Source organism: Saimiri boliviensis, chromosome 10 (genome assembly GCF_048565385.1).
Source record: "Saimiri boliviensis isolate mSaiBol1 chromosome 10, mSaiBol1.pri, whole genome shotgun sequence".
Taxonomy (NCBI): Eukaryota; Metazoa; Chordata; class Mammalia; order Primates; family Cebidae; genus Saimiri; species Saimiri boliviensis.
In genome coordinates, this window is record NC_133458.1 from 35807442 (window position 1) to 35828066 (window position 20625).

Consider the following 20625-nt stretch of genomic DNA (forward strand, 5'->3'; position numbering starts at 1 on the left):
TAGAGAAGGGATCTGTGAAAGTATAGAAGGATTTGGAGATGTAGTTTTATCCTAGCTGTCTTTGATCTTCTTAACAATCTGTTGAGACTTAGGGCATAGGGATGAAAGCTTGAGGAGAGTGGAAAAGATTTGGAATGGATGTATCATGTCCTCTGGTGGCGAGACAGGTGTGTCTTGTTTATTTATCATGGGCTGCGAGTCAGTGGATCTTAAAATAGGAACAACTGGTTTCAGAAATTAGCAAAAGCCTCAGGCAGAAGGAGGGAATAATTCTAGAAAAAAAGGCACTTGGTGAACCACCACATGTTTTGAAAACTCACTGGGTCAATCAGCCTTCCCAGAGGCTCTTTGGGAAATGAATCAGAAGACCTGGTTTATAGTATTGACTCAGCTACTTAACATCTTTCCTATTTTTTGGCATGATCATTAATTACTTCCCAATCAGGCTCACCGCTTGCAAAATGGGTATCCATTAATTTACTAAACAAATACTTACAGACTGCTCACTACTGCCAGGTGCTGTGCTAGGGATGGCAGGTACAAGAGAAACAGTTTCCATCAGTCCTCAAGTTTCTATCAGTCTAGTGACTCCCTACCTTGCTTCATTTACTGGTCAACTGAGATAATAAATGAGATTCTTAAAATTCTGGAGCCCAATTGTAGAAAAAAATCTGTAGGAAAGTAACTTTTTTCTTGAAACAATTGTCTTCTTGTGATCATGACCTAACGATGATCATAATTTCTAGATAGAAAGACTATCTCCAAATGAAATCTGCAGATGAGATAACAATGAGCCTCTCCTTTTTGGATCATTGGGTAACAGACCAGTCCTCTTTTAAGGGACAAGAAATAATCTCTCCCAGGATACAGCTCTCCCAGGCTAAAACCCTCTTATGGCAGTCATCATCTCCCATTGGGAAGCAGGGAGTGTAGCTTTTACACTGCACTCATGCTATCCTCGCCACTTCTTCCTGTCTCCAATGACTGGTTGCCCTATTCCTGTGGCTGGCTCCTCTGATGAAGACAGTGCTAATTCCAGCAGAGGCACAACACAGAGCTTTCCCAGAAGCCAAGTGTAAACCAGCAGAGTTCTTTGATCTTCAGCCTGGTGCATTCTTTGGGTGGCCAAAACTTTGGAAGGACAAGCTGAAAGAGTATGTCTGGTGTTTGGAAGCCAGGTCAGAGGTAACGTTCTGGAGATGCTTTCTGGGAGTAGAATTAAGAAAATTGCCTTTTCTTTTTGATGTCTAAGTCTAGAAGAGGAAAAATTATTCTCTGAAATGTATCCAGAAGTTCTGGGAACGGTCTGTCATTGCAATTGTGGCTGCGGGATTAATTTTGCTATACTATACCCGACTTTCATTAGCATACTCAATTTTGTTCCATATTTCTATTTTATCTAACATTTAAAAATTCTCATCAGTGGTGGAATATGGAGGAAATCTTTCACTTCATTTGTGTTCAGGCCAAGGGGAAAGTCTACTTCTAAAATGAGGATTTGTCCAATGGGAAAAAATATAAGCTGCAGATTAGGTGAAGAGCAGAGGAGGAGGAAGATAAAGCTGAGATTACGTTCTGCTTTCTGTTTTCCTCTGTGAAGGGCTGTATTTATAACTGGATTCAGAAATTAGATTCCTAGAGGGCTTACCAGGTAGAAGTATGAGCTAATTGCTCCCTATCTAGGTGTGAGAAAAACAACAAAAATCTGCAAAGAAGTCAATTTTCTGGGCAGTCCTCTCTAAATTTTTCTTTCTTTCTCTTTCTTTGTTTCTTTCTTGCTTCTTTCTTTCTTTCTTTCTTTTCTTTCTTTCTTTTATCTTCTTTCTGCCCTCCCTCCCTCCCTTCTTTTCCTCCCTCCTTTCTCTCTCTCCCTTCCTCTCATTCTCATTCTCTTTCTTTCTTGATGGCATCTCACTCACTCTGTTGCCCAAGCTGGAGTGCAGTGGTGTGATCTCAGCTCGCTGCTACCTCCACCTCCCAGGTTCAAAGGATTCTCCTGCCTCAGCCTCAGGAGTAGCTGTGATTACAGGTGTATGCCACCACGCCAGGATAGTTCTTATATTTTTAGTAGAGGCTGGGTTTCACCAAGTTGACCAGGCTGGTCTTGATAAAACTTATTTCTGTAAACTTTGTCTTTCTTGGGGTGTCTGGGTAGAAGAGTAAATTTTGTAGAGTGTGTTCCCCAAGCTCTGGTTCTTGATCTTCCATCTGATGCAGACTTCCTCCTACCTTGTACCTCAGATCTGATTTTCTCAAAAACCTAGAGGTCGAGCTTTTAAAGGCAGAAACACCCACACATGTTACAGTGAAGGTAGGCTTTTGTTTGTTAGCTTTTCGTATGCTTCTCTGCCTTGCCCTGTCTAACCCTTCTTTACTGCTCTCTCCTCTTTTGATTTGCCATTCATGTGGATATTCTCCCGTGAATGACTCTGAGATTGAATGTTCAGAGGAGCTGAGAGGCCCTTTGCTGCTGTGATGACACTATTGCTCTCACTGTCATTTCCTCATTGACCTTAACTTCTTGGTGTGATTTGTTTCTCTTCTTGGGCTAGGGAAGTTCCTTTTTCCTTAAGTTCCCTGCTTTGCACTGGTCTATATCGAACTTTCTGTTTCATTCAATTCAACAGATATTTAATGATAATTGCGCTTGGTGGGATAAAAATGTAAATAAGACTCTTTCTTTTTAGAAAACAAACTTTAAAATTTGTGGGGAGACAGCCAGGTGCAGAGCCAGCCAAATACTCTAATAAACTCTGCTGTACACACTTAAGATGAATTAACCAAGGGTACACCCACGTTCGCAAACAGACTCCCAGGACCCCTCCATTTTGCCTTTTTCTGACTTCCAGATTCATATGTCACTTATTTGAGGCTTAAATCAGCATTTTCCACAGTGCATTCCTTGTAACACTGGGCCCAAGAGATGCTCTGTAGAAAAACAGTTTCATAACCAATTAAGAATAAGAAGTGTATACATATTCTCCTCCCGGAAATCCACAGTCTGCATGGACACACCTGAGGTTTTCATCAGCAGAGAGGCCGAAGAAAATTTCTTTAACCCAGAATTGCTCTGATCTTATATCCTTGTGCATCACTTCTTGCATAATGCCTTATAAGAAAAGTAATGTTTCTTAGGTCACGCTCTTGGAAACATCGCCCTAATTGATTCATTAAATAATGAATATGATAATGTTATGAAAATCTTACATGTATGCACCTTTATCATCATATGAAACCTTTTATACCAGCTGGCTTTTACAGTACCTAGAATTGTGCTGCCCAATGTGGTAGTAATGAGCCATCTGTGACTACTGAGCACTTAAAACACAGCTAGTCTCAGGTGACATGTATTGTAAGGGTAAAACACACACCAGCTTCAGAAGACAATATAAAAAGGAATGTGAAATGTCTCACTAGTAATTTTTGTATTGATATATATTGAAACATAATATTTTAGTACATTTGGCCCAATAATATATTATTTAAATTAACTTCACCTCTTTTTACTTTTTTAAAAGCTGTGGCTACTAGAAAATTTAAAATTACATATGTGGTTCACATTACCTTTCCACTGGCTGACACTGCCTTAGAAAATAGAAACATTTTTCTATATTTGTATTTTTCTATAGCACACAGAAAGACCATATACCCAATGAAAATATTTAAAATATTTCAACATTGTTGACTGAATATTATGGTTGGGAAAGCCAGTGAGTTGCATCTTATTCTCCAAGGTGTTCACACTCTTACTCATGATTATACCTCATGTGTGGGCTCTCCCTACTGTCCCTTCACTATGTCAGCCTATAAATCAAAGAGAACCACACCTCGTAATGCTATGCTTCTACGGATGTTCTAAGGCCCCTTGTTATGTTCTTTTTAGCTCTCCAATTACAAATGCTAATGTGTATTTGTAATGCCTATTTCAAAGCCATCACTCCGATGTAATTTCTGTGAATTTCAATAGTTTTCAGCACTTAGAGACCACAAAGTTATTCCCTGGTGTTGAATCCAATTTGCTAAAGGCATCATCATTGTTTCTCACGACCTAAAATACCATCCTTTGGTGGGCAGGGAAAAAAAGTAGAAGTTAACATCCCTACTATTATCACATTTGCTTCAGAGGAATCTTCCCAGATGTGAAGGTCTATGTAACAAGCTCAGAAATAACCAGTAGAGACAGTGCATTTAATCACTGATAGGAATGAAACTTAAGAGAAAATCACATGCTTTGATAAGTCATGCCATATCAGTGAAATCATTATGCCAGCACGTGGTAGCTTATAATCAACTGAATCTACAGTACACGAAGGGCTTTGAGTTAGCTGTATTTCACATGAGCTGCAGAGAAGGCTCTGGTGCAATGAATTTCAGATAGTAGTCAGAAGACAACCCTGATGGCAGCTGATGTGAAAGTTCCAGTGAGAAGAAAATAAGCAGGATTGGGCAGCACTCTGTAAAGCATGAGTCAGGGTAAAAAAATAGGAAACAACGCCATGGCAAATAAACTGCAGATGCTTCCAATTAGGCAAAAGTGTGCTTGCTCCACTCACACTTGTCATCCAAGGAAAACTGCAGTGAAAATGGATCTGATTTACTCGTCTTTCACGCACAAGCATAGCATGTGCACAGGAAACCATACCAAATGTAACTATCAAAAATGAGCTTTTATCTAAGAAGCTATAAAAAGGCACCAAGAAAGATGTGTGCTCGTGACACTAAGAAGTCATATTTGAATAATAAAGCCTTCTCATTTTGTCATTTTGGTTCAATAGCATCTTTTGAGACTGTTTAGTTTATAGATGCCAAGATATAAGGTACTGAGTGATTTTTTTTTTCCCTAAACAATGAACTCTGCTGACACCACCTTGTCTTTTGCATAACTGCTACCCCAACACTATTTTCTGACTTTTTATTGTAATCTTATTCTAAACACGTGTCAGTTTTTCTCTATTGCAATCTAACCACATATTGTTATTAGACTTAAACTTTGAAACACATTTCTGAACATATCTCCTTAATATTAATAAAAATAAATGATTTACCATTGTCATTTAACAAAAGCCACACTTACTTCCTAGTCTGACCCTTAGGTTTACATTTTGGTTTAATCTACTAGCTTGGCCTTACCATCCATAATCAACTTTGAATACTCCATAGATTAGGCAATTAAGACAGCTTGCTTTGCTACTCTTGTGCTGCCAGGTTCAGCTTCCATCTCTGCACATCCAGCTCCAAGTTCATGGTTCAAGTCAGTTCCACAGCTCTCCCAATAGCTAGAACTCTACAACCTCTGCCCTCAGCATTTTTCTAAGTGCTTAGAAAATGTGTTACTGCTATTAACACATATGCACACACATGCATAACACACCCATATATACACACTCAGCTGTAGCAATTATTCTGCCTGAATCAAACCCTAGCTTTGCCAATTGCTAGCTGTTTAACATGGGGCATTACTTAACCTCTCTGTGCCTTAGTTTCCTCAAGTATGAAAAGAAGGATAATCATAGGACTTACTTCAAAGGGTTGTTGCGGGGAATAAATGAGTTTCTGTACAGTGCGGAGAACACTGCTTGATGTATAGTTTGCCCTTTGTAAGTAATTCAGTGTTATCCATAGCAGCAGTCATAGTAAAGGTATTAGTGTTACTGTTATTATTTTTGTATTCCTGGCAGTACTTTTCATGTGATGTCATGTATTGCTCATGATCCACAAACAGTTATAGCAGTAAGTAAAGCAGTAAGTAAATGAGCATAACATAATAAATTTTAAAATGAGAGTACTGCACTAATTTGCTATTACTTTTAAAACCTGCTTTAGGAATGCTCTCTGAATAGTACCAGGACTTATCAGGTACTCTCTAGAAAAAAAAAAAAAACACAATTTTTTTTTTTTTAAGAAAGAACTAAATTAAAATAAAGCTCCACTAACTGGAAACTTGTGGATTAGCTACTTTTAAAAAGTGCATTATTTTAGTGTGCACTTCTGGAGAAGCGAACATTTATCAACATTTATATTTGATATCCTTAACTTCAATAAATGTACACAAAATAAAAATTGAGTTCAGTCCAGTATAACAGTAATGACAACCAAATGGAGTTTTTAAACTTTCCCAATTGACTTTATGCCCATTATCTCATTAAAGTTCTTTTGCTCTAACGAGCTAGACTTATGGGAAAAGGTTTAAAAATAAAGCTGACAGAAAAAAAAAAGAAAGAAAATTAAGTGTGATCTAAAAGTCATCCTCATCCATTCTCTATCAGCGTACAGTAGCACAGGGAACTGCAGAAACTCTTCAGCCTTTGAAAATCAATGTGCATTTCATAGAGAGTTGCTGCCTTTCAGTCATAGCATTTTTCCCTGCTGTCTTATAACTATGTCCGGCACTAAATTTTACATGGCCCCAGAATCCTATTTAATTCTCACAGCTGGGAGACAGGACCAAGTCCAGCCAAATCTGTTTTCCTAGAGTGCCTACAAATCTCCCCTTTAATAATTTATTTTCTCTACTATAATGGTCTCTAACTAAGCTCTAATAGATTTCGTCACACAGTTGCTGCTTTAATCAGAGAAGAGAGTTTTATGGGTTTATTAATCATGTTCTTTTCAAAAGCTGCTGATTAAGCATTTGCCTGATGGTGGTGAGCAGTCAGAAGGTATCATCGAGGCTGTTTGCTCACTGAGTAGCAGCCTGCAGGTAGTTTTCTCACAGGGCTCACAGCCGACGGCATACAGCTAGTGCCAACTAAGCAGACTGAAGTTTCAGCTGCCCGCCCCCCAACCCCACCCCAGCTCCTAGCAACAGATTGTTCTCAGCAATCTTCTCCCCACTATTTTATTCAGCAGGACTATTCCAGCAGCCAATAGCAAAATTCCTTCCTGCTCCCCACATCCCAAAGCAGCTAAATTATTTCTGAAAACTGAATGACATGCTTGGCAAAAGAATGTATTCCACCGTGAGGCGCTACTTACAACAAGGTTTACTTTGGCCTACTCAGGCAGCAGACCCACTAAACACCATCTCCCCGCTCTCCCCGCCTTCTAGGAAAGCGGCAATCTAAGCCACACAGTCCCTTTATGTGTTACAGTCAAGGCACCAAATAACAGCCAAACAATACAGCGAGGCTTCCTGGATTCAAGAAAACCCTTATTTCTCCAAGGCCAATTTACAGGGCACTCATAGGAACACACATTCAGACCAAACACCAAACAAGCTTGAGGTTTTGTTAGAAGACAAGACACCAGGAATAAGTAGCAAGTACTGTTTTTGAAAGAAAAATAAACTCATACTTATTGAATTTTTTTACACTGAAGATAATTGTTTTCTTCAAAATGCATAGCTATCTGGAAGTTCTTCACATTTCTTAGATTTGAGAGCGAATTTCCCTTTTCCCTTATTAGCAAGTAGAGAAGAGTGAAAATATCCCTGGGGTGAATTTAGTAATGATTGGTCCATGACTTGTCTAAACTTTTCTACATTTGGTTTCTGAGCAAATATTGAAAGCAGTATTTCAAATTCTCAACCTGGCCTATGTGTGTTAGATGTCCTTCTTTGACTTAAAATGATCAGATTTCTAAAATTAAAATTTTGCTGGAATTATCAACATTATCTATGTTGATGTACCTCTAATTAATCACTAGAAAATGAGCAATTCTTTGTTTTAGTATGTGTTTTCATATAATGAAAGGTGATTTAAAAATGATAGTAACTAAACTATGGAAAGAATAAAGCAAAAATATTTTTAAATTATCTTATGCTTCTTCAAAATTAAGTTGTTAACCACACAAAGATTTCCTGGGTTAATATTGTAGATATCTGTGCAGATATTTCATCATGTCTATGAAGGTCTGGGGTCTTACATGTTTCTGTTTGTATCTCCTATTTTGAAAGAACTAATAGACAAATCAACCAAAACAGGAGACTTTAGTACGGTAGTTTATACATTGTAGTAAACTAAGCACGGGAAAACGTAATATTAAAAACTAATAGTGCTCGCTTTGCCAACACACATACTAAAATTGAAATGATACAGAGAAGACTAATTTGGCCCCTGCGTAAGGATTACATGCAAATTCATGAGCATTCCATATTTTTAAAACAGAAAATTTAGCCTAGCGTGTGGCAGAACAAGCCTGTCATCCCAGCTACTCAGGAGGCTGAGGCAGGAGGATCACCTGAACCTGGAAGGCTGAGGCTGCAGTGAATGGTGAAAGAGCTACTTCATTCCAGTCTGGGTGAGGGCGTGAGACCCTGTCTCAAAACAGAACAACAAAAACCAAACAACTAATGAAAGAAAGGGTTGTTTTTAAAAGCAGATCATTTTAGTTCTCTCTAATGAATTTATAAAAATTAAAAATTTCTTTTCTTTTATGAGATGTTAGAAAGTCCCAATGCACACATTTGAACTCCTATCCTTCACACCATATTATGTTTTTAAATAAGCAATGAAACATACTGAGTTTAAAAGCTTGGCATATTTAACAGAAAAACAAAACCTCAAACCATGTTTAGCTGGTAATTGAAATAATCATCAGTTACAGTTTTGATATGTGGAGACCATATATGATCTGTTTCAATTGCTGGAAAAATGGTAAAATAAACCTATAGTTTGGCCCATGTTAATTAAAGTATATTTTATCAGTATTATCCAGGTAGTGCCATGAACACTATTTACTGCTATCATTTAAAATATATATTATAGGCCCAGTGTGGTGGTTCATGCCAGTAATCCCAGCACTTTGGAAGACCAAGGCAGGAGGATCACTTGAGGTCAGGAGTTTGAAACCAGCTTGGTCAATATGGTGAAACCCTGTCTCTACTAAAAAAAAAAAAAAAAAAAAAAAAAAAATACGAAAATTAGCTGCACATGGTGGCAGAAACCTGTAGTCCCAGCTACTTCGGAGCCTGAGGCAGAATTACTTGAACCTGGGAGGCAGAGGTTGCAGTGAGGTGAAATGGTACCACTGCAGTCTAGCCTGGGTGACAGAGCAAGATTCCATTTAAAAAAAAAGTTCATATATATAAAAAACTTGAGAGAGAGAGAGAGAGAGAGAGAGAGAGAGAGAGAGAGAGAGAGAAAGTCAGCACTCACTCATCCATGTTAATAGAGGCCAAGACTGTACAGATAAATCAAGTCCAGAGATGTTAATTTCTACCTTTACTTCGTTATATACATATAAGAAAATATTTCAGATTTATTTCTGAGTTTTTGTGTTTTGTGTCAGGCATGTCTTAATCTTGTACCTGAGTTTTACAAGAGCTATGAAGTAGTAGAAATTTAACATAAATCAAAATTAGGTTTAAACCTTAATTACCACTAACCCTGGGAAAGTTACTAGCCTTTTAAAACTTTAAGTTCCTCCTCTGTAGAGTTAACACTTACATAGTGGGATTATTGAAAGGCTATGCACATACTAACACATAGTAGGTGCTCATAAATGGGAGCTTCTCTCTATTTTCCGACTTTTCCTATGTCCTGAGTCTCCTCCCCTTCATTTGCTTCTAACTCACTCTTTAGAATTTTGGAGCATACCTGCCATTGCTGACATTTTCAGATGATCTATGAGAAGAAGCAATGAAAGAAGAAATTAAATAAACGTGATTTCGATTTTATTAGTTGAAGTGACCCAAGAGGAACTTTGACATAAAAGAAAGAAAAGCTTTTATAATTACCAAACAAGCCTAAAAGGTATTAGGGTACTAATGGTTTATTTTTTCAGCTAAAGTAACCCAGATTGTTCACATTTTCCATCATTTAGCTTGGTATCTTTAATAAATGTTGGCCAGTCTAACAGTGCTCACATTTCACTTTTGGTTTCTTCTCTTTTAATTTTTTCATCAAACATTTGTTCATATGCATTGTAAAAACAAACAGAAATTAACCATAGCAATGGCTAAAATATAAACCGCAAATTTGACTGAGTCAGCAGAGGTTTTTTTGGGTAACCCCAAAACTCCATGTCTCTGTGTATTTCAGTCCCTTTGTCAACTTATTACATGATAAATGAAACACATCAGAAGAACAGAGTAAAAATTAATCCATCTTAAGAGTTCTATATGCTCTTGGTCAGATCCCTGATCCAAAAGGAAACCTGATCTAGGTTTTGAAAGCACTTTGGTGTCCCAGAATGATTTTACTTGATCAAGTTCCCAGAAAATACATGGTGCGGTCTGACAACAAATTGTCAGAAAGTCAGTGGGGAAGTGCTCTGCTTCTCCTCAATGGAAAACATAAAAATCCTATCTATTTTATTTTCACTTTTTGATATAAGAGTGTTCTCTTTGTCATCAGACATGGATATTTATCATTTATTTTATAGTATGCGTTTTGTATTGAAGTGCAGAAATGAATACAAGGTAGTTTTCCCTGAAAATTTTCTCTAACCTTTCCTTCTTTGTCTATTCCCTTGACTTCTAAATAACTCTTGGTCTGCTTTACCCCTCAAAGCCTGACCTGTAGTGATTCAAGTTTGAAAATAATGTATCAAACATTTTATTCACCATATTAAGCTATGTGTTGGGTATGAAGAATAACAAGGTTAGTTAGCTCTGGTACTCGAGGGATGTCCTGCTTGATTCCAGAAAGCACAGACACAAAGCAGCATGTACACTCATGTATATCATCCATCTTATTCGTTGTATATTTCTTCGAAAATATCTGAAACCAGAAGTGTTTTGGACTTCAGATGTTTTTAGATTTTGAGATATTTGCAGTAAAGATTTACCGATTGAGCAGCTCTAATCCAAGAATCTGAAATCCAAAGGCTCCAATGAGCATTATTTTGAACCTCACATCAGTACTCAAAAAGTTTTGAATTTTGGAGCAGTTCAGAGTTTGGATTTTCAGATTAGGGATACTCAAATTTTATATGCATACATACCTTGTAGGAAAGGATGAGGGAAAATGGTGAAAGAATAACATGACACAAGAAAGAGCCAATCATATTTAGGAAATGGCCAGTGGACGTGCTTCTGGGTCACTAATTTACTCATAATGCCAGAAATGGGATAACTGCACAAGATATTTTCAATGTATTTGTAAGGTCTACTTATATCACTTATTGTCAAGAAAGTGTTTTGGTTTGCTGATGTCTAGACAAGAGATCAAACAACACTTTGACTAAAAAAAATATTGATTGTGGACCTAACTGTAGGGCCAGTTTGTTGGTAAGCCAGGGAAATGATGTTGAAGGAAAGTTCAAAAACTGAATTGTTTAAATAATAGCATTTCCTTTTTTTCTTCCTACCATCTTTCTCAATTTCTGTGATGAGCTCACCAATTAAAAATACATTTTGATCAAGGTCTGAAACTGATATACCTCTCAGAATTTTGGACCAAAAACTATGAAAAAAAAAAAAGCCACAGAGGCATGCAACTATTAACTACCCAAATGTGAGTGAATTAGGACTTGCCACACTAGTCCGAAAGCCACAGGCATTCCACCACACCAAAAGGATCTGGAGAACTGATAAACAGAATAAAAATGAACAAAGATTGTACATAATTCTGCTGTTGCGTTCTTATTTCAACAGCCATAGAAAGAGCCCCAAGTTTCAATTCAAAGGCCTCCCTTACAAAAATAGCATCCATCTCCTCAGCCTTCCTTGTACTGGTCCTTCAAAATCATCTCAGATGTCACCTCCTCCAAGAAGTCTTCTCTAATAGGCTTGCATTGCAGACTGCAGGGTGTAGGCTTATAGTATCCTTTGCTCATCAGGGCATGAATTTCCCTATAAATCTGCAAACTATTTGTTAATCTCTAAAAACGCTGTCCTTTTCTATGCTTGGTGTTTTGAGAAGATTTTGGATTGCTGTTAATATTCTAAAAGGTGGCAAAAAGCACGAATCCAATAGTTCTTTTACTCTATTCCCCCAAGTATCTATTCTCTGAGATTTTGAAATATTTTCCTCATTCCATTAATTCTCTATTTTGCTATAACCACATGGTCCCTACCTCCAAGTAACCTTGACATTTATAAGCTAAAGGAACAATACTATAACAGCCAAGACTGGCCAGACAGGCTTTAAAACTCAGCACTGACTCTGGGATCAGGAAAATCTGATTTGTATGTGTTTGACTTTTGTAAACTAATTGTAACTTAACTTAGATGACTTCACTAAGATTTAATAAAATCCTGTCATCACATTCAGGCTTCAGACTTTGTATGTTTGCTAAATGTGGTAGAATAATCCAGAGTTGGTTTTATTTCTTCAGAGCTTGAGAGACTGTATTATTTGAAAGAGAAGTTTTTGATGGTTAAAAAAGAATACATGTTTCTCTGACATTGGAAAATAAAAGTGGATACAATTATTTTCCTAAAAAGTATCTAGTTACTCATTTTCTAGTTTTCCTGAGTCTAGGAAACTTTCTCTCTAATTTTTCTAAAGTTATAACTGAAATTAATTCCTGAAAATAATATTTGGGATTAGAAGAAGCTTAGTATCTGGAACACACAGGCCTGGAAATGAGAAAATCTTGATCTTATCCAACTTAAAATACTTAGACATATCCTTTTAAAAACTAAATTGATGCCATGACTGTTCTCAAAATGATGCTATAGCTGTTCTCAAAATCATCCAATCCCCATCCAATAAAATCTGGTCTTTGGCCTAGCCTGCCAGGTGTTCCATGATCTGTCTCCATTGCCCAACCTCTCTGCATCCATCTCATTGTTTTCTCTCTACTCTCTACCTCACTATTTGCCAGAGTTAATGCTGCCTCCACTGATTGTTTCTCAAATCACCAGCATGTGCCCACCCCAGAGCTTTTGCACTGATTGTTATTCTGCCTAGGATGTGCCTGGACCAGAAAACTGAAAGGCTTCCCTCTCTACCTTCATTCAAGTCTCTGCACAAATGCCATCTCAATCAGATGAGATTTTCTCACCAGTATTACAATAGTGCCCCTTCTCATTCTCTTTTTTGTTGTTTGATTTTTTTCTTCATAGCACTTATCATTATGTGACATATATATATTTACTTGTTAAAATTCTTTAACTGTCTCTTCAACCCAAATGTAAATTTCACAAAAGCAGAGGATTTTTTTTGTCTCTTTTTGTTTGCTGCCTAGTTCTTGTTTGCTGTTGTTGCCTGGTGTTTACAATGGTACCTGATGCTCGTAGGCACTCAGTAAATATTTATTGCAAGTATTTATATTCATGGAATTAATAAATATATCTTTGTATCTATTTCCTAAATGGATACAAAGTTAAGATAATAAAGTAGGCAATAAATACAAATTATATGAAAAAAACTTATAAGAAAGTAGAATACAAGTATGGCTAGAACCACTGTCATTTCTTTCCTAAAAATCATGTGTTGACTTTAAAAAATCATCTATGGGTAAAATTTTTATTTTTCATAAATTCAGAGGCATCATAGTTAAATTAATTTTTCTAACATATCTTCTGATATACTTTGGCTCTGTGTCCCCACTCAAATCTCATGTTGAATTGTAATACTCAATATAGGGGGAGGGACCTGGTGGGAGGGGACTATATCATGGGGGTGGATTTCCCCCTTTGCTGTTCTCATGATAGTGCGTTCTCATGAGACCTGATATGTGGCACTTCCCCCTTTGCTCTTTCTCTCTCCTGCTGCCATGTGAAGATGTGCTTGCTTCCCCTTCTCCTTCTGCTATGATTGTAAGTTAGGCTTTCCAGCTATGTTTCCTGTACAGCCTGCACAACTGAAGAAATTAAACCTATTTCTTCATAGATTACCCAGTTTCAGGTAATTCTTTATAGCAGTGTGAGAACGGATTAATACACCTTCATTGATTTTACAGGACTTTTCATACTGGCTTCAAAATATCCTTCATCTTCATAAATGAAGAAAGCTATCTTGGAGCAAGGAAGATGTTGGAAGTAAAGATAGAATGGAACATTATTATGTGATAATATGACTGCAGGACTCGGAGATGCCCAGATCCTGCTATAAGGCATAGTCTCTACTCTGTTAGCAGCTCTTGACATAATCAGACAAGGCATGATGACAAATGGGAAGCAAGATTACCATTGCCCAGGCTTGCTTCTTTCCCTCAGCCTTCTTTAGTAGTAAACCTGGCAGTCACATACTCATGTACAAGGAGCATTATCTCCTTTACCCAAGCTCAAATCCTAGTCTCTTCTCTTTATACCTTCTTGCTAATGACATAATGGTGTATCTGAGCCTCAGTCACTCTGGAGATGAGAAGAATTTTTCTATCCTCATCTTAACTTTGTATCTCAGCTACATTCCCATGTTTTACCACTGTTCCTATTCCTTCTTGGCTTTCCCATGCCACACACTCCTCATTTTCTTTCTTTTGTCACTACCCCTCCATTTAATTTTCCTTTTCTGATTCTCCCCTTTTCCAATCTCTAAAAGTTACGGCCCTCAAGGCTCAGTTTTGGGATCTTTTAGATTTTCTCCTCAAAATCTGTCTCTAGGATGTGTCATTCATTCCCACAAATGTATTTATTTTTAATGCTTTCTTTGTAGAAAAGTTCAAACAAAACAGATTAAATTTAGATTGAGTGACTATAGTAAACAATAACTGAATTGTACATTTAAAAATAAAGAGTGTAATTTTGTTGTTTGTGATTCAAAGGATAAGTGCTTCAAGGAATAGATACCCCATTCTCCATCATGTGCTTATTTCACATTGCATGCCTGTATCAAAACATCTCATGTACTCCATATATATGCCTGTATCAAAACATCTCATGTACTCCATATATATATATATATATATATATATATATGTGTGTGTGTGTGTCACACACACACACACACACACACACACACACCTACCATGTACCCATATAATTTTTTTAAAAATAATAAATTTAGCTTGAACATCCATATTCAACAATCATCAACATATGGTCAATCTTATTTTATCTAAACTTCTACTCCCTGATTTCCTCTCACTGGGTTATTGTTAAGTCATTTCCAGATAGTGTATATTTCATCTATAAATGCTTTGATACATATTTCTAAAAGACAAACACTATTTTATGTAACTAAAATACCAATCAAATTTAGAAAAATTAATAATTACTTAATAGAAGCAAATATCCAGTGTTTAAATTACTCTTATTATTTATCTACATTTTAAAATAATTGGTTTGTTTGAATATGAGCCTAACAAAATGTGAACATTACATTTATTTAGGTATTACTGTGAACTTCCTCATTGCATCATATCAAGAAGCACATAATGTCTAGTTGCACAATCTGTAAAATAAAATAAAGTCTATGTTTCCCAATCATATGGCCACATTGTAAAACATGGTGAGAGGGCACCACACCTGAAAAGCCAGCTCATCTTTTTGTTTCTCTAGGTTAGTAGAGATTTTGTAATTATAAGTATCAAGCTTTGTGTATTTTGCATTTATTTATCCTATCTCCGTGATTTCATAGAAATTTTAGAATTAAAATTTAAACTTGTTTTGGGTAAAAATAGATACTTTAAAATTATTCCACAATGAAATTTTTTTCTATGCTATTTGTCACAGCCATTTGTGAAATATATAGGTATTTTTACTAAAAAGTAAATGGACTCTTTAGTAAATATGCCTATATATTTATGGATATATATAAATATATGTATATTTATGGATATATATATATAAATGTATATATTATATTTATGGATATATATAAAGTAAATGTACCTATATATTTATGGATATTTATATATATATATATATATATATATATAGAGAGAGAGAGAGAGAGAGAGAGAGAGAGAGAGTCCATTTACTCTTTAGTAAATAAACCTATATATTTATGGATATATAAGAAACAGTGGACTGTTTCTTGCATCTTTTGCCATCTCTGTATAGAGATACATCATTTGCTATAATTTCAGTCTAGTGAACATTTGTATTTGTCTATACCACTTAAAAATTTCCAGGAACCATAGACTGTTCTTCATACAGAGAATGGATGCTGTTGACCTAGAGAACTTGATTCTGCTTTGGGTCTCAGGAGTGCTGGTAAGGTAGTACTGAGCCATACTTCTGCTTGCTCCCATTGTGAGATCATTTACGAGAAACAACGTTCATTTCTAAAAGATTGTGATGCAAGGGTGTGTGTGATTTTAACCACAGAAAAGAGTGAGGTTAGTCTCTTCATAAAGAAATCTCTGTGTCTGCTTCTCTCTTCACTTAACCATAGGAATTAAATGGTTCCAGACATAGCAACAATTATTTTTATGCTTTCAAGTACATACTTAATCCAATATGGAATATTGTTCTCTTCTCTAGATTTGGTCAAGTTTACCTTATTAAAGAAACTTAACTGTTTAAAGAGCAACAGTAACCTATTTATTCTACGATTTTCTCATTAATTTTCCATCAATAAGAACTGAGCACAATTCCACTGCAGCTACTTTACAATGATTTTTTTTGTTCACTCACCTCCAGTTCTTACTCTATTTTTATTGCCAGAATTTGATTTAGGCAATTGTTAAGTGTAGGCAGTGTATAACTCAACAAATAGAATTGTCTTTAATATCGTTAAAGTTGGAAGAAATAGAAAACTTACTCACTAGTTTTCTGTAGGAAATATAAAGCAAAACTTTAAGAGGAAAAATGAGTCCCTTCTAAAGTTTAGCAAAAAAGATTAAATACTATATGGCTTTTGATGGGTGTGGTGAAACTCAGAAATAATTAAAGGCAGCTTTAGGGTTAAATTAAAATAGTATTTTTAAAATTTCACATTTATCTGAAACAAAACAAAAATCTCAACTACATTGCCATTTTAACTGTTGACAAAAACTGTTGGTTTGCCCTCAGATTTTTAAGTAGGCTTAAGACACTCTTTTCCCCTTTTTATTAGAGCAATCTATCACTTAAATAGTAGAAAAAAATGGCTAAATCAAAACTCCCACATCCCGTTAAAAAATACAACAGTCCGAGGTGGGTGGATCACAAGGTCAAGAGATTGAGACCATCCTGGTCAACATGGTGAAACCCCGTCTCTACTAAAAATACAAAAAATTAGCTGGGCATGGTGGCGCGTGCCTGTAATCCCAGCTACTCAGGAGGCTGAGGCGGGAGAATTACCTGAACCCAGGAGGCGGAGGTTGCGGTGAGCCGAGATCGCGCCATTGCACTCCAGCCTGGGTAACAAGAGCGAAACTCCGCCTCAAAAAAAAAAAAAAAAAAAAAAAAAAAACAGTGGTTCTGCTTCCTTCCCTTTGAAAGAAAAGAGTCAGACAAAAGACATAATTCTTTTTTCTTTGAGACAGAGTCTCGCTCTGTCACCCAGGCTGGAGTGCAGTGGCGAGATCTCAGCTCACTACAACCTCCATCCCCTGGGTTCAAGCAATTCTCCTGCCTCAGCTTCCTGAGTAGCTGGGATTACAGGCATGTGACATCATGCCCAGCTAATTTTTATATTTTTAGTAGAGACGGGGTTTCACCATGTCAGCCAGGCTGGTCTTGATTTCCCGGCCTCAAGTAATCTGCCCGCCTTGGCCTTGCAAAGAAAATAAATAATTTTTAAAGAAGAATGGAAAACAATCATTCTCGACCCTCAAGTGAATTGTATATATCTTTAATCATCAACAGTCTAATACTTTTTCAGTTACCAGAACTTAAACTAATTCTCACTTTATATTATAAACCAATGTTGAAAGCAAAATTGAAATCCTGAAAATAAAAATACATAGAAAACAAATATGTTCTTCTATTCATATCCAGTCCCCACTAACATCTGAGGTATTTCACACAATCTAAGCATTTATTTGAAGAGTTTGCTCTAGCTATTCATGTATCCACTGCTTATTGCTTGGTCTATTAGATCTATGAGAGAACATGGAAACAAAATCTGTACCTTGAGGAATTTACAGAAGACTCTCAGCCTTCTGAAATACTCTGTGGACATCTGGAATTTCTGAGAGTATATACTTGCCTTCTCCCTTCCCTTGGGAAAACTCTGAGGTTAAGGGTCCTTCATGTTCTCAAATCTATGTTCAAGTTAATATTCAATAAATATCTCTGGGTTGACTAGAGTCACCAACTCGAGATTTCAAATGTTTTGTTTCTTTTTCTTTTCTTTTTTTTTTTTAAAAGATGGAGTTTCACCCTGATGGCCAGGCTGGTCTTGAACTCTTGACCTCAGGTGATCCACCCACCTCAGCCTCCCAAAGTGCTAGGATTACAGGCGTGAGCCACGATGCCTGGCCAATGTTTTGAAAACTTTGAAGCACTATTACTTAAAATTTAGAAACTTTATTGCCATATGTCATTTCATTTCCTGCTGACCATTGTGAAAAAGAAGCTCTAGGATGAATGGAAGCTGTAAGTTTTCAGGAATAAAACCAGTTGGGTTGTCATAAGCCAAATGATTTCTAGGCTCAAAGAGTTTAGATAAGCACTCAGCACTTGGGGACAGCTTATAGGTTCTACAGCACATAATTACTATTAATTATCTTACTTTTAATAATTGCAGTTTCTTGGAAGATTCATACATTTTTGTAAGACTTTGTATAAAAACTTAGTTTTTTTTTTTATTGAAGAGACAAAGATGGGAACTCAGGATAATAAATAGAAATAAAGTTTTTGAAGAAAAAAATGCTAGCATGAAGGGAAATGAGGAAAAAAGAAGAAAACTGGGCTTTCTGACACCTTCCATGTACCAGGCTGACAGTGGTCCTCAAGCTACATAGAAGCTTGTCTTATTTGATTAATGTTCACAATAACACAGTGAAGTAGGTACTATGATCTCCATCTTAGAGACAAGGTAAGTAACTTGCCCAGAGTAATCCCAATAGTAAGGGGAGGACTAGAATCTAAACCCAGGGCTGGCTAGCCGACTATAGAACTTACAGTCTGGCCAGTGTTATTTCTCTGGGGCATGCCATTTCAAGCTACACTGAACATCAGTTGAAATGGAAGTCTCAGCCTTAGAAATACAATGACACTCAATAACCACAGAACAAATAATGACAAGGAGAAATGAAAAAGGGATAGGAGGGAGAGGGAAAGATAAGGGAGGAAGAAAGGGAGGCAGAGAAGGAGAAAAGAAAGAAATTAAGAAGAAAGAGAGAAGGAAGAAAAAGAAGGAAAAGAGAAAGGGAAGGAAGATCGGAAGGAAAGTTACCGAAATGCCACATTGCTGCTACTATGACTAGTTAATGTCTCAATTAAGTGAATTTCTTTAATTTTGCTAAGAGCTGATCAGTTTTTAATGAGTAAAAATACCTTAACATGGTCTACTAACTCTTCTGGCACTATTTTCATGAATTTTTTTTCAGGAAATGTTACACCATTAAAACTGAAAAAAAAAAGAAAGAGCTCTCATTGAAGCATTTAGCATGAGCTGACATATTCTAATGTCACTATAGTTCTTATAGTGGTTTTTTATTGATTCTTATTGTCTAAAATAACAGAAATATGCAACACGTTGGAAGGATCTGGGGCACAGAAGTTTCATAAGGGAAGTAAGCTATGTGACAGATGATATAAACATAAATGTCCCCTAGTTTCCCAGGTTCATTTTGAAATAGATATGATTTTTAAATTTCCAGGTACTAGCTTTTTCTAGGAATATCTAAATCAGAACCATATTAAAAGTTGTGAGACTACAATATGCCCAATTAATATGCATCTAATATTCCTTTATTTAGAGTTATCTGAAAATAATATGCTAGCCTTGCCAGAAACGAGGTGTGTGACCTGTGTAAAGTCACTCAACCACTCTGTGATTTATTTTTCTTATTTGTAAAATGAACTTAATAATTGAACCTTGTACTTATGAATGATATAGGTTTTAACAATTTTACTAAAGATTGATTAAAATATTAGAAACCTATTCATGCAAGCAACAATATTTGCAAACTTTTAATATTGGTCTAGCTGACATTTTGGTTAAGAAACAATGAACATCTTTTAAAGAAAAAAATTAAAGAGGACTTCTTATGGTGTCTTGCTGATATACACATTTTTTAAACATCTTATGATTATCTTTAAAAATCAATAATGTTTTTACAGATCACAGCAATATTTTATGAGAAATGTATTTCAAACAAATATCTAATTGTACCCAAAAAACAACTGAGATTCTAATATGATTTAGTTTTTCTGGGGACAGTCGTTACCAACCAATATGTAAATATTTCAAAATTATAGCTACTAGAAACTTCAAGTGACAATGTACTTTTTATATTGTTCCCTCACAATGGAATATTCTTTATTCTTAGATGATAAGTGAAATGCTCCTAAACCTCACAGACTATCTGAAGAATATGCTTGCATATTAAACAAACCACGGAAACCATCTAAAAACATATAAAACAGGCATTGGCTGAACACCCAGGTTTCTCCTGCAGTATGATAATCTCTCATACAAAAGCACAATGAAGCCATTTAAGAATCATCACACATCAACTCATACAGTTTGCTTGAATACAATACAACCCTTCTGTTGTCTATTTCTTGAAAATGATGAAAAAATTATCGTTTAAAATGTTATTTTGTGGGAAAAAAAAAGCCTCAAGTCCATTTAGAGGTGAAATAAAGCCCAAATCAAATGTTGCATAGTCAGTTTTAACCCTGGCTGACCACCTTGATCCGATCATGTCAGAGAATGCTGGGACGTGTCCCTGCTAATCATTACATTAGTCTTA

The 20625-nt window shown here is 36.2% G+C and overlaps 1 protein-coding gene and 1 non-coding gene across 9 annotated transcripts in view; one reads left to right on the forward strand and one right to left on the reverse strand.

Moving 5' to 3' along the window:
• Positions 1-20625, reverse strand: part of CPED1 (cadherin like and PC-esterase domain containing 1) — a 310759-nt gene that overhangs the window by 94804 nt on the left and 195330 nt on the right. The gene's annotated exons all lie outside the window — the stretch shown is intronic.
• LOC120365454 (U6 spliceosomal RNA) lies at positions 7993-8098 on the forward strand. The gene has a single exon (XR_005580392.1). It is a non-coding gene; the product is annotated as a U6 spliceosomal RNA (small nuclear RNA).